Source organism: Cotesia glomerata, linkage group LG9 (assembly GCF_020080835.1).
Source record: "Cotesia glomerata isolate CgM1 linkage group LG9, MPM_Cglom_v2.3, whole genome shotgun sequence".
Lineage (NCBI taxonomy): Eukaryota > Metazoa > Arthropoda > Insecta > Hymenoptera > Braconidae > Cotesia > Cotesia glomerata.
The window spans coordinates 12,746,690-12,759,893 of record NC_058166.1 but is presented as its reverse complement, the minus strand read 5'-3'; positions in this window follow the sequence as shown (position 1 = coordinate 12,759,893).

Genomic DNA, 13,204 nt, shown 5'->3' with positions numbered 1-13,204 from the left:
GATTTTAATGAAATTTTTTGTGTGCTTCCGGTGGATTCCAGAATGGTTTAGATTCACAATTCAGTCCACGGGAAAATGTTTATTTAATAGATTTTTTATTTATAAATTGTTGTTGACCTTGACTACCCACATACACTTTTCATATATTTTATAAATATCATATATATAAGATATATAAAAAAATTCATGTGGGCACTCAAATGAAACGTCTCGATGAGTATAAAATCATAATGGACTTATATTTATGAAAATGTTAATAATTAACGAATGATAATGTATTTTGTTAACTAATGATGCTTTTAACAATATAAGCTCATTCCGATGTTACACTCATCAAGAGCTTTCATTTGAGTACCCACATGCATTTTTGATATATTTTCATATATACATATATATATATATATATATATATATATATATATATATATATATATATATATATATATATATATATATAAATGTATAAAATATATAAAAATTGATGTGGGTACTCAAATGAAAGCTCTTGATGAGTGTAACATTGGGATGAGCTTATATCTTTAAAAATATCATTAGTTGACAAGATACAATGTCATTTCTTAATTATTGAAGTTTTTAAAGATATAAGCTTATCCCGATGTTACACTCATCGAGTTCTTTCATTTGAGTACCCACATAACATTTTTTATATTTTATATATATATATATATATATATGGTATTTGTGAAATATATAAAATATATCAAAAATGCATGTGGGTACTCAAATGAAAGCTCTTGATGAGTATAAAATCAGAATGGGCTTATATTTACGAAAATGTTAATTATTCAAGAATGCTCATTGCATAGTGTTAACTAATGATGTTTTTAACTATACAAGCTCATTCCTAAAATTTCTAAATTTAAGACGTGTGTACATTACAACGTCTGTCGGGTCCGCTAGTATATATATATATATATATATATATATATATATATATATATATATATATATATATATATATCTACATATTTTTTTTATTAACTATTTGAGATAGTGAATATAAAAAAAAATTTCAAATTTTATTGTTGAGACATTTGACAATTTTTAATTATAATTAATTTATAAAAAAAAATAAATAAAAACATTATAATAATAATTAAAATGAAATATTATTAAAAATAATAAATTAAATTTTTAATAATTAAATAAAAAAAGAGTTTATAAAAATACTTTCTTTACAAAAATTTATTTATTTCTAAATTCATTTATTTTGGGAGTGAATGCGGAGTGAATTTTATTATTAATAAATCCTTTTCGGAGTAAATATCACTCCCGCTGGGAGTGAATCAATTAAAAATCATTCACTCTTCATTCACTCCGCGTTCACTCCGCAAATTTTTTACAGTGTATACGTTGATTCTTTTTCGAATACTTTTTAAATTCATCTTAAGTGTTTGATAGTTATTTTTTTATTTATCACATTTTTATCATTACTTAAATGTTATTTCTATGGTTGTTGAGGTTTACAAATGATGATTAATTTTATAAATAAATACAGTATGTGTGAATTTATTACATAATCAACCATTTGTGAATTTTGAACCAAATGCTGTATTGTAAAGAAGAAAATAAAATTTTTAAACTTTAAAAATAACTTCATTTAATAAGAAAAGAAAAAAATGAATAAAAAACTGAGAATAAAGAAGAAAACAACAGGTTGACTCTTGAAGTAATCAGAAGCTATACACAGTAAAAAATTTTGGGTCATTGCATCAAAAAATTTTGTGTTAAAAATTTTTATGTTAAATATTTAACACTTTTTTGTGTTAATTTAACATTTTTCTGTGTTAATTTAACACAATTAATGTTAAATTTATACATAAAAGTGTTAAATATTTAACACAAAAATTTTTAACACAAAATTTTTTGACGCAATGACGCACAATTTTTTACTGTGTATTTGCATCAAATTTGATACTCTTAATTCTTTGCGCGGCACACAATAGCCCGGAGGTGTTTTTATAGTTACTTTTTTATTTATTTCATTTTTATCATTACTTAAATATTATTCCTACGGTTGTTAAGGTTTATAAATATTGATTAATTTTATAAATAAATACACTACAGCTGAATTAATTATATATAATTGACCATTAATTAATTTTGAGTCTAATGCTGTATTATAGAAAAAAAGAATAAAAATTTCAAACTTCTAATATAAATTTATTTCGAAGTAATTGTTTATCACTCTTTAAACATTTTAAATGTATGAATAAAAAGAATATTTTAAAACGAATAGTAGGATAAGAGCCGACCGTTTAAAAGATGTTCGGCCGCGAGTTTCTATAGATCTAATAATATGTGTCTAACAACTAAAATATAATATTTAAATATAACAAATATGTAAATTGAGTAAAAAATAAAAAAGATTCAATATTCGGTGGATTTTTTTTAACCAGTCTCAGATACTGGTATGTACTCGTTTTACTGATCGTTCAGCATCCAGCATTCAGCATCATCACGGAGTCCAAGTAAGTAAAGTAAAGAGTGTAGCGTGGTATGGAATTGTCGACAGGGTGAACGTCCGACCTAGAGGCTACTCTCGTCTCTCAACTCAATTCCGCGTCTGTTGTCTTTCTCTCACAGCAATACCATATACTCTTACATTACGCCGCTTCCACTGCTCACTGACAGTCATCCACAAAAAGTAACAGAGTATTAAATATTTTTTTGCTTATCATTTTTCAGCAATTACTATTCCAATTAATATTTATATTTTGATGAAATATATTACTGTAAACGATTCAATCATCATTATCATTCACCTTTATTAAATTATAATTAATTGATAGCAATTATTAATAACGTATACATAATACATGTCAGTGCCGCTCTTTCCATGACATTTATTTAATAAGTTTTAATAATTATTACAAAAACAATCATGATACTGATATTCATAATGATAATAATGGTGATATTGATAATCATAATAATAACGATAATAATATTGGTATGCATAAAAATAAAAAATAAAAAAATATCAATAATAATAATCCAGTAAGATAATAGTAATAATGAGTCCTTGAATAATAAAGCAACGTAAGTTGTTTAGTTGTAGCCGACCTATCGCAATCATCATGTTTATACGTAACTAAATACCCGATATATTCTTAATTCACTTAGCTCATATATATGCTCATTCACTCACTCTCATACGTCTTACTCAGTCATTCGTGAAATTTAAATTAATTCATGATTAACGAGTTAGTTACTTTGGTAACTATACATATACCAACCAGTACGAATAGTATGAGATAAATAGTTAATAAAATAAATAAAAATCGAAGGTGCAAAATCGATAGTAATTCCCATAAATTACAATATAATATCCGCAATGACGGACAAGTTACATGCATGCAGACTACTGGAATATACATGATACGTAAGATGTAAGATGTAAGATGTAAGACAAGACATTAGTTTCATTTTTACTTTATTTTACTTTTTAATTTACTGTCTCATTATGGATTTCAGATCCTCGTGACGATAAGCTTGTGATGAGCTAAAGATCTCACTGTCGATTGTTTAGGTCAAGGTAATTACAATATTATTTTGCGTACATGGACATTTTGTATATGTATATTCTAATTTCTATCATTTTTCATAACAATTTTATTTCTGTTCTTTTTTTTTTTCACCCTTTTTTACGGACAATAGTCGCGTCACCTTTCATGGTTTATCAGAGAATGGCTCACACTTTTTCCGCCTCCTCATTTTTGTAGACATTGTGGTTATTCTAGTCATGATTTTTTTATATTTACGCAACTTAGAAGCATTATTATCATAATTGATAGATAGATTGATAGATTCAAGTTATGGTAAAAGTAAAATCATATTTCCGTAAAAAAATTTACATATGCAATAGCGCTCAAAAGTATTTTGACAACATTATGCGTTAGTTTTTTTCAACAATGTCAAAATACTTTGGAACCACCATTTTCCTAATATTTTAAAAATTAAACTTTCTTTTGTCATGAACAAGGACCATTTTGACACTATTTTGTAGATTATTCAAAAGCTGTTAAAAAAAATAAATAAATGATTATTATGTTTCATATTTATTTTTAATTAAACCATTAAATGTATTTTTCAAAATACTTTTGAGCGCTACTGTATATCCAAAAATAGGTACGTCAATTAATATGTTTTATTAATCAAAAATTTTTTTAGCAGCTTACTGAACTGAAGTAAGTCTCAGATAAGCTCTTTAGGAGAGTTAGAAACAATGTTTCAGTTTCAAGAATCTCTCTATTGATTATATTGGTTTGTATCTACATGTTATGTTACATATATAAAATTTTAATTATGTTTTGATACTTCCTGGCCGTTTGGCTTCAACGTATTTTATTAATTATATTTATTTAAGATGTAGTTTTTATACAGTAAAAAATTTTTTGTTATTCTGTAAAGTGTTAAAATTTGTGTGTTGAATATTACACTCTAGTGTATAGAATTTAACATTCTCATGTGTTGATTTAATGATTTAACACACTAGGATGTTAAATTCTACACACTAGAGTGTAATATTCAACACACAAACTTTAACATTCTACACAATGACGAAAAATTTTTTACTGTGTAGAATAATATAATGTCTTTGTTATTTATAGGTGAAAATTTTTGAAAAAATCTCATTCGTTGTAATTTATAATTTAACACATTAGAGTTAAAAACAATGATTTTTATTCTAGAACTATATACCTGACAGTTAACTTTCTAGAAAGGAAACGATTCGGCAACCATGCGACTTCTGTCGGAGATTTGAAGTACTATCTTTGGTCGAAAAAGGAGTTAAGGTGGGCATATCAAGCCTAATATGAATATATCAAGATATATTAATCTAGATATGGTCGAATCTATACTAATAAATGGAGATCCGGTTTTTTTGTTCGATTATACTGCGAAAACTACTGAACCAATCGGAATAATACTTATACCATAAGATGCGTGTTTCGGAGAAGCAGGTTTTAGTATATGATACGTTGGTGATTACTTATCTGGAATCTATATTTTTTGACTTAGAAATAATGAATTTTTATTATAACTAAATTTATTCTATTCGATTGTCATTTGTTTAAAATAAATTTTTGAATTCTATTGGTTATGTTTATATACTAGGCAGATTTCCTCACTTGTGAGACCTGCAATTTCTTTAACTGAAACTTTCAATGCTTTTCAATTTTTTTTTCATATCAATTATTATTCATTTTTGTAAAAAAGACACGAGAATATTATAATGATTGCACATTGAAAGTTTTAATGAATATTCGCTAGAATAATTACATGGATAAAAGGTGCATGCCAATTTGATAGAATTGGGAATCTGTGCAAGTCAAAACAATACTCTAATTAAATTTCAACTGTAGATCTAAAAATGCAATTCTATAAAGTGCCCAGCGGAACAGGCAAGTAACAGCTAGTATTGGCAGGGTGCGAAGTATATGGTGCACGGAGAAAAAAATTTTGCTATAGGAACTCTATAGTAGTTAGTTAGTTGTAAAAAGTTCCAGTAGGTTAACGTTTTCTTATGGTAACAATACCGTTTGGCTCCTGCAACTCTACATCGTTGAGCTCTGAGAGCTAAACGTTATTTACTTCTCACAACTCCACAGGATCGTTCTAAGACTATAACAAATTTTTGGCAGTCTGATTAATAATTTTTTTTACAATTTAGCATTGATAATTTAATAAATAAATGCGACAGAACGAATTTATATTTCCAACAATAATTGTATATGACAAATAAGAATAGTATTATAATAGAAATAAAATAATAATAGAACTTATATTACAAATAAAAATGATTTGTAAAAAAAAATATGGTCGTCACAAAATTATCTTATTTTCTTGATTATATTAATAAATATTGGACATAAAATCACTACCGTATATGCACAAGAAAAAATAAATAAACGAAAACAAATTTTATTTTGTGTTAAATGGGGTCTTTTGAATGTATTCCGATAACTTATTACTTATCACAATATATTCAACTAATAAATTTAATTAACAGTCACTGCAAATGAACCTTGAAAAACCACAAATACAAAACTGTTCTAACGAAATTCAATTTGACAAAAAAAAAAAACCTATTTCCTTAAATAAATAAACTGGAAACTTAATTGTCCTCATATATTTTTAATAATATGGATGAGTAACAAAATAATTCTGTTTGTCATTTTAGAAGGTTATGAAATATGTCAGCGCACTCCACTACTGCGCAACGTAGGGCGCTCCCAACTATACCGTTTGGCTCTGAGAACAATCCCGTAGAGCTCTGAGAGCTCAACAACATTGAGTTATCAGAACTAAATAACATTATGTTACTATAACTCTATAACGAATAGTAAACTGTGTATAGTTGTGGTAACTCTACAGTTAGGTTACCAGAACGAAATTTTTTTTTCCGTGTGGGGAGGGCTGGCGCTGATTACCACTTTTACGTGTAAATCTTATGAAAACAGCATGATTTAACGCTAATGGCGGCCACTGGAACTAAATCACTCCGTTTGATTTAACATAGGAAAAGCATGAAAAATGAGAGCAGCACCATCGTGCACCTAGCCAATACCTAATATATGGTCTAATATGGCCAATTTTTACATCAGATTATGGCAGGAACTACTAAAAATTATATATCGACATATTAGACCACATCAAAAAATTTTTCCATAGGTTTTTAATAATTTGAAAAATATTTAAATGACATGAATTCAAAGTCATTAAAATTGAAATACTATAAGACGGAACTAATGCTCGAATAAAATGAAATAATAATGATTATAATCTAAGTATGATTAGAGGTTTATTAAAACAGTTAAGCAGATAATATTTTAAAAACGTTTTACAGCATTCTTCGGATGTCTTTAATTTTATTTAACTTCTATTGGTAGATATAGGCGCTAGTTTCTATTCTATATATGTATAAAATGTTCATGTATACATGCTAGCTAGAAACTAGAGACTAGATACCAGGCTTAGAGACTAGACACAAGTCTTAGTTAAATGGATAGACGATGGTGCAAGAGAGAAGACGCTCATAGTACTTACGTACAGTCAGTACATACCTATCTAATTTACGTAACAGGCCATATTTTATATATAATAGGGATTTATTTATCTGTATAGAATCTTTCAATAATAAAATTCATCTACTCATCTACTTTTGTATCTTCACATACATATCTTATTAACGTTACAATATATTTTAATTGTATTATTCTACACTTTGACTATGAATCAAATAACACTGTCAAAATGTATTCTTTTTCAATGATTTTACGTACGATCAAACAATAGTTACGTTAAAATTTGAAGATTAAAGCGACATGGTGAGAAAATTTTCTTTTACGACGCAGAATTAAATGTAGATCACAGTACATAAATAATCAAGATTAAAAAACCATAAAAATAAGGCTAAAAACCTTGAAAATAATAAAAGTTTTCCTTGGTATATCTTTCCTTTACAATCTCAAATTCTACGCTCCCATTTTTCCGGTTTCCGGGGTCCATTTTTAAGATCAAAAGGCCAACCCGATTTCTTTTAACTAAAAATCAATAAAAAGTATAATAAAAAATCACAGTGATCTATAGACCACAAGCTTTTCATTTTAACTTACCACATAACTTACAGAAATAAAATTTTTTATCTTAAATCTCAATAAGAAATAATGATTAAAAGTCCCTGGAATAGGAAAATTTATTTCATCACACATTTAATTTTTTTTTTTTATTTAAAATAAGGACAAATTTAAAAGTTTCATGGTAGTTAAAATATTATAGAATTTTTTTTTTCAATGACAAAAAAATTATTCTTTGAAATTTTATCGATTTAAAATGAAACAATTTTGTGCTAAACGAAATTCGAAAAATTTCTGTATAAATTAAATGAAAATTAGATAGAAGAAAGTTTTCTTTATGACCAAATCATATTATTGATTCAATAAAAAATTTTTAATCAATGAAAATTGTTCTTGAAATTTCTACTTTTTATTTTCAAACAATTATAATTAAAAAATCTTCTAATAATATTTTCAGTCATTAATAATTATCAATAATTTGCTCTATCACCAAAAGTGTCGCCAACAAAACAAGGTGATAAATAATAATAAAGCGTATCTCAGTTAACAACCCTTAAAATCGGGGAGATGAATTATAGATACGTTAGAGAGATATACTATGTAAACGGTGGGCGCTGAGTGAGTTGAACGGATGGATAGTGAATAAGCGCGGGCAGGGAACTCTTATATATGCTATACTATATACTAGCTCTTTTATATATAATACACGATACACGATCAGATCGAGTCCGTTCACCTTTTATCCCAGTAACACGGCGTCGTAGTCATCCGGCGTGCGCGGGGAAGATACGAGTAGAGCGACAAACTACAAACTTTACAAACACTACGATTAATACAAGTATAATATAAATGTGAGTGTAAGTACGCACACAGATCTAACGAGGATTCTATTACCGGGGCTGTTACGTACATACGTACTATATCTGTTCGTCTTGGTCGTTTATTCGCTTGCTTACTTACTTACTTGTTTACTAATACACGTACTGTGTGTTAACTCTCATCTCGTACTCATATCACTGTGTACTATTATATGCACTTGCATTCACCATATACATGTATACGTATACTCATATGTACAATAAAAGAGAACGAGGAAGCCACCGTGTGCTTTATTTGTATTATATATCGATCTTATACTCTGCTGCTGCTGCTCCTGCTCCAGCTAAACGCTGGAGCCGGCGTGTCTCCTTTCCGCGGAAGTACATGGTATATCGAGGTAAGGGCGATCCGAGACCTAAGAGATCATATATACAACAGGAACGACTGCTATAAGTATCTTTAATGTAAGCATCATCAACAGCTGATGCTTTAAGTTGTTACAACTTTGTATCTGACTTTTTGTTTTATGAGGATAATCTTATAACTTATAAGCTATTTATATTTTGCGAGACTTGAGATATAATTTACTGTGATTTTTATCTATTTAGATTATTTTTTATGGACTTGCTTTTTTTTTTTTCTTTTGGATTGAAAATATTCAAGATACTCAAAATTCCAGGGAAAAAATCTTCTGACCAACACTTATTCTCCTTAAGTCATCACAAAAAAATGTTGAATATTTAACATAAAAATTTTTGACGCAATATTTTTTACTGTCTACTTTTGATTAAAAAATTATATACAGTAGCGCTCAAAAGTATTTTGACAAATATATTTAATGGTTTAATTAAAAATAAATATGAAACACAATAATTATTTATTTATTTTTTTAACAGCTTTTGAATAATCTATAGAATAGTGTCAAAGTCGTCCTTATTCGAACAAAAGAAAGTTTAATTTCTAAAATATTAGGAAAATGGTGGCTCCAAAGTATTTTGACATTGTTGAAAAAAAATAATTCATAATGTTGTCAAAATACTTTTGAGCGCTACTGTATGAGCGTATGTGACCATATTGGGTCAGATATGGGTATACCAAGTCGAATATGGCCTGATATGGGTAATTTTTATATCAAGGGATGTGAAAGATTGTATTATGAACATATCAGGCAATATCAAAAAATTTTTTTACGGAAAAGGAATCATGAAATAATTCAACAAGTCAGATATAGTCTGATATGCTTATATGTGGCTTGATATGGCCAATTTTCCAACCAGACAATATCTGGGTAAATTAAAAAATTTCTGGCGTGATATGAATTGTGAAATCCTTTTATGACTTAATATGGTTCTATATATGTGTTTATATAAAATTTATCAACCAAAAGCAGTATTGGAAATTTATATCAGAGGGCACATGATCGCTGAATTGTCTTCTTACGAGAAATTTACGTTTGAGATGTTAAGTCATAAAGTAAAAAAGTATTATTATACATTTCTAAGGGGCTTATCTGATGTTGGTTTCTAGCTCAATCAACTACTAAATTATTTTTTGCTTAACCACTTTTGTAGATTTTGATTTTTTTTTCTCATGCTCAACTTCAGTCTCAAATATTTTTTGAAATTCCAATGAAATAGATAGTTGAATTTTTTCTTATAAAAATTATAATATTAAAACCATATTTTTGTGGAGTTTTAAAAAATTTATAATATTAAAACAAATTGAGTTTGTAATGGTTTATTAATATAAATTCATTTCTATCGTTTATTTGAACAATACCCGTGCAAAAAAAATCTGATTCAAAATGAATTTCAGATTGAAATTCATAATTTGACACAAATATGAATTAGTTTCGAGATCAATCCAATTTTGAAATTGATTTGTAGATAGAAATTAGCACGTATGTAGAACTTTAGATTCTGCTTCAGAACTTTAATAAACTAATTCATATTTGTGTCAAAATATGAATTTCAATCTGAAATTCATTTTGAATCAGATTTTTTTTTGCACGGGTAAATGGCCATAAACGGTACAGTGGCCACAAACGGTACTTCTACTCTATATATAGGGTAGAAATACCGGTTTTGGCCATCTTAGGACCATTTTTGGCCACTTGATATTTTAGTTAATTTGTAAAAAATTTAACTATTCAAGTAGAATTTTTATAGAATTTATGAATTAGTACATTTATACGAATTAAATTCATAAAGTTGCGCTTATAGAAATATTTATACAATAATTTGAAAATAAAGTGGCCAAAAAAGGTACACTGGCCACAAACGGTACTTCTACCCTAGCTTGATGTGACGATATTGGAAAAATTTTTACAGGAGTTCTTCAGTAATTTTACGGTAACCAATTTTTTAACAAAATTTTACTTATCATTTTACAACTAAATTTAATGTGCGCGCACCTGACTTTACGTATAGAATTACATATATTTTTATGCTTATGATATATTTGACCCATCACATCACGAATAAATTAATGCCACATACATTTCAACTCAATTTTATATTAAGATAATTTTTGCCCCTTTAATGATAGTTTGTATTAATTTTACAAATTAATAATTTAGAATTCTACTTCCATTTCGGTTGTCAAATAAGGCCTTCTTTTAAACACATTCCAATAAGCAATTCAAATTCATTGCAATGATTTTTCTTATTAAAAAACTTGATGTTCAATAATTTTCGGTGTAAAATACCAAAAGTTAAACCTTTAAAATTATTACATTCAAAAAAAAAAGAATCAAATTTATTTAAAATCAATGATTTCTAGGTATTGAGAATTACAACACTAAACATCAAAAAAAGAAAAGCAAAACCGTGGACCAGAACCAAACTGCCGACCGTCAAGGTAAGCGCATGTCAAAATTGAGTTAAAGCCTAAATAAAATAAATAATTATTTTAATCAAACCGTCGGATACTTAAAATAACTTTTTTTTTTTTTTTTATTTTTAGAAAAAAAACCTTTAATTCTTTATTTCTTTTTTTGGTTTTACTAATCGGAAAATCAAAAATATTTTTCACTCTTATTTGAACTAAACTAAATTATTTAGCTCAAATTATCTTGTAATCTTTATTGTTCTTTTAATTTAATTAATCAATTGTCAAACTGAATTTATTGCTGAATAATTAATTCAATTTTTAATGAAATGTATAATAAATAAATATATGGATGTATCTGTTACAAAAATTCAAAAAAGAATATTCTTTATCTGGCATAGCATTTTTTTTTGTTCGATATAATTTTTTTTTCGAGCGTGCTCATCGTCGTATTTTAACCATCAGTCAGACGTAAATTATATCCCAAAAAATTCCTGATTCTAGGCCTAAGGTCTAGACACTCTAAACTAGAGGATCTTTCAAGGCCAAAATAATCCTGGGTTCATTCACCGAAATACAATAAGTTGGCCAAAAACTAGATGTTCGATGAGACTGCTCCGGACCACCTTATATCATGTCTTATATATCCCATCTATATACCTATTGTCCTTTTTGTACATTAAATTCTTGTACATCAGCAGCTACAAGTCAGAGTAATTCGAAATTTTACACAACCCCGAAGCGGAAAAAATGAAGTTAAGTATTGAAACATATTTTACAATAGAAATAAATACATACACTGTAAAAAAAGCGGTGTTAAAATGAACTCATTTTAACACCGCTATGTAACACCTGTGTATTAACACCGATGTAGCGGTGCTCTTTTGCGGTGTTAAAAATCCGGTGTTAAACCAGTGTAATATCGGTGTAATACCGGTGTAACAGTAAAATAAATTTACACCGTACCGGAGTATGAATATTACATGATACATAAAACACAATTAATATTCAATATTTATCAAAATGAGACAAGTAACATTTATTTAAGAATTTTCAATTTATAAAATTACGCAGAAATCGATTTAATAAATATTATACAACAAGTTAAATAGTATTTACAATATTAAATGTTTAGGGACAATATAATAATTATTTTTATCGTAACCGTGATGTTTCTCACAGTATAATGGATGTTTTAAACATGACAAATCTACAGCTGTGCAAAAATAAATTATCTCTATGAAAATTATTTTAAAAACGTTCAAAATTATTCTAAAAATGTTTCAAATTTGTTGTAAAAACACTCTACAACTGTCCAAGAAATATTCCAAAATTGTCTCAAAAATATCCAAAAAATGTCTTGAATGTGTTAAAAATTTGTTCTCAAATAGTTAAAAAAATGTTTTAAGATTATTCAAAAAAGGTTCCACATAAAATTTAAAGACAAAATTTCAACTAAATTGTTTCAAATAAATTGCATTGATTCTAAAATTATCTTAGAAGTATTCCGAAAATCTTAAAAAAAATACTTAAAAGTTATTAAATAATTACTAAAATCCACTATTTTAGAATTTCCGATTATCTATATGATGTCCTAAAATTGTCCTTTAATAATGGTGTTAAAGTAACACGGATCGAAAATTTACACCGAGAGAATTTCACAACATTATTTCACACTACACGGCCGTATAAAGTGTTCTGGGTCCATTTTTACATCGAAATTTGTTACAGTGTATTTATTGTAATCAAATATTTTTATCTACTTAATATTTTATTATTTTAAACTTTCTAAATTAAATATTAACTTTTTTTGATTATTTATCTTTAATTATTAAATATAAAAAATTTAATTATAAAAATTGTGTTAGTTAAAATATTATCAACACCGGAAAATTTATAACACCGATTTAACACCGAAAAAAAATATTTACACCGCGACCGGTGTTACTGCT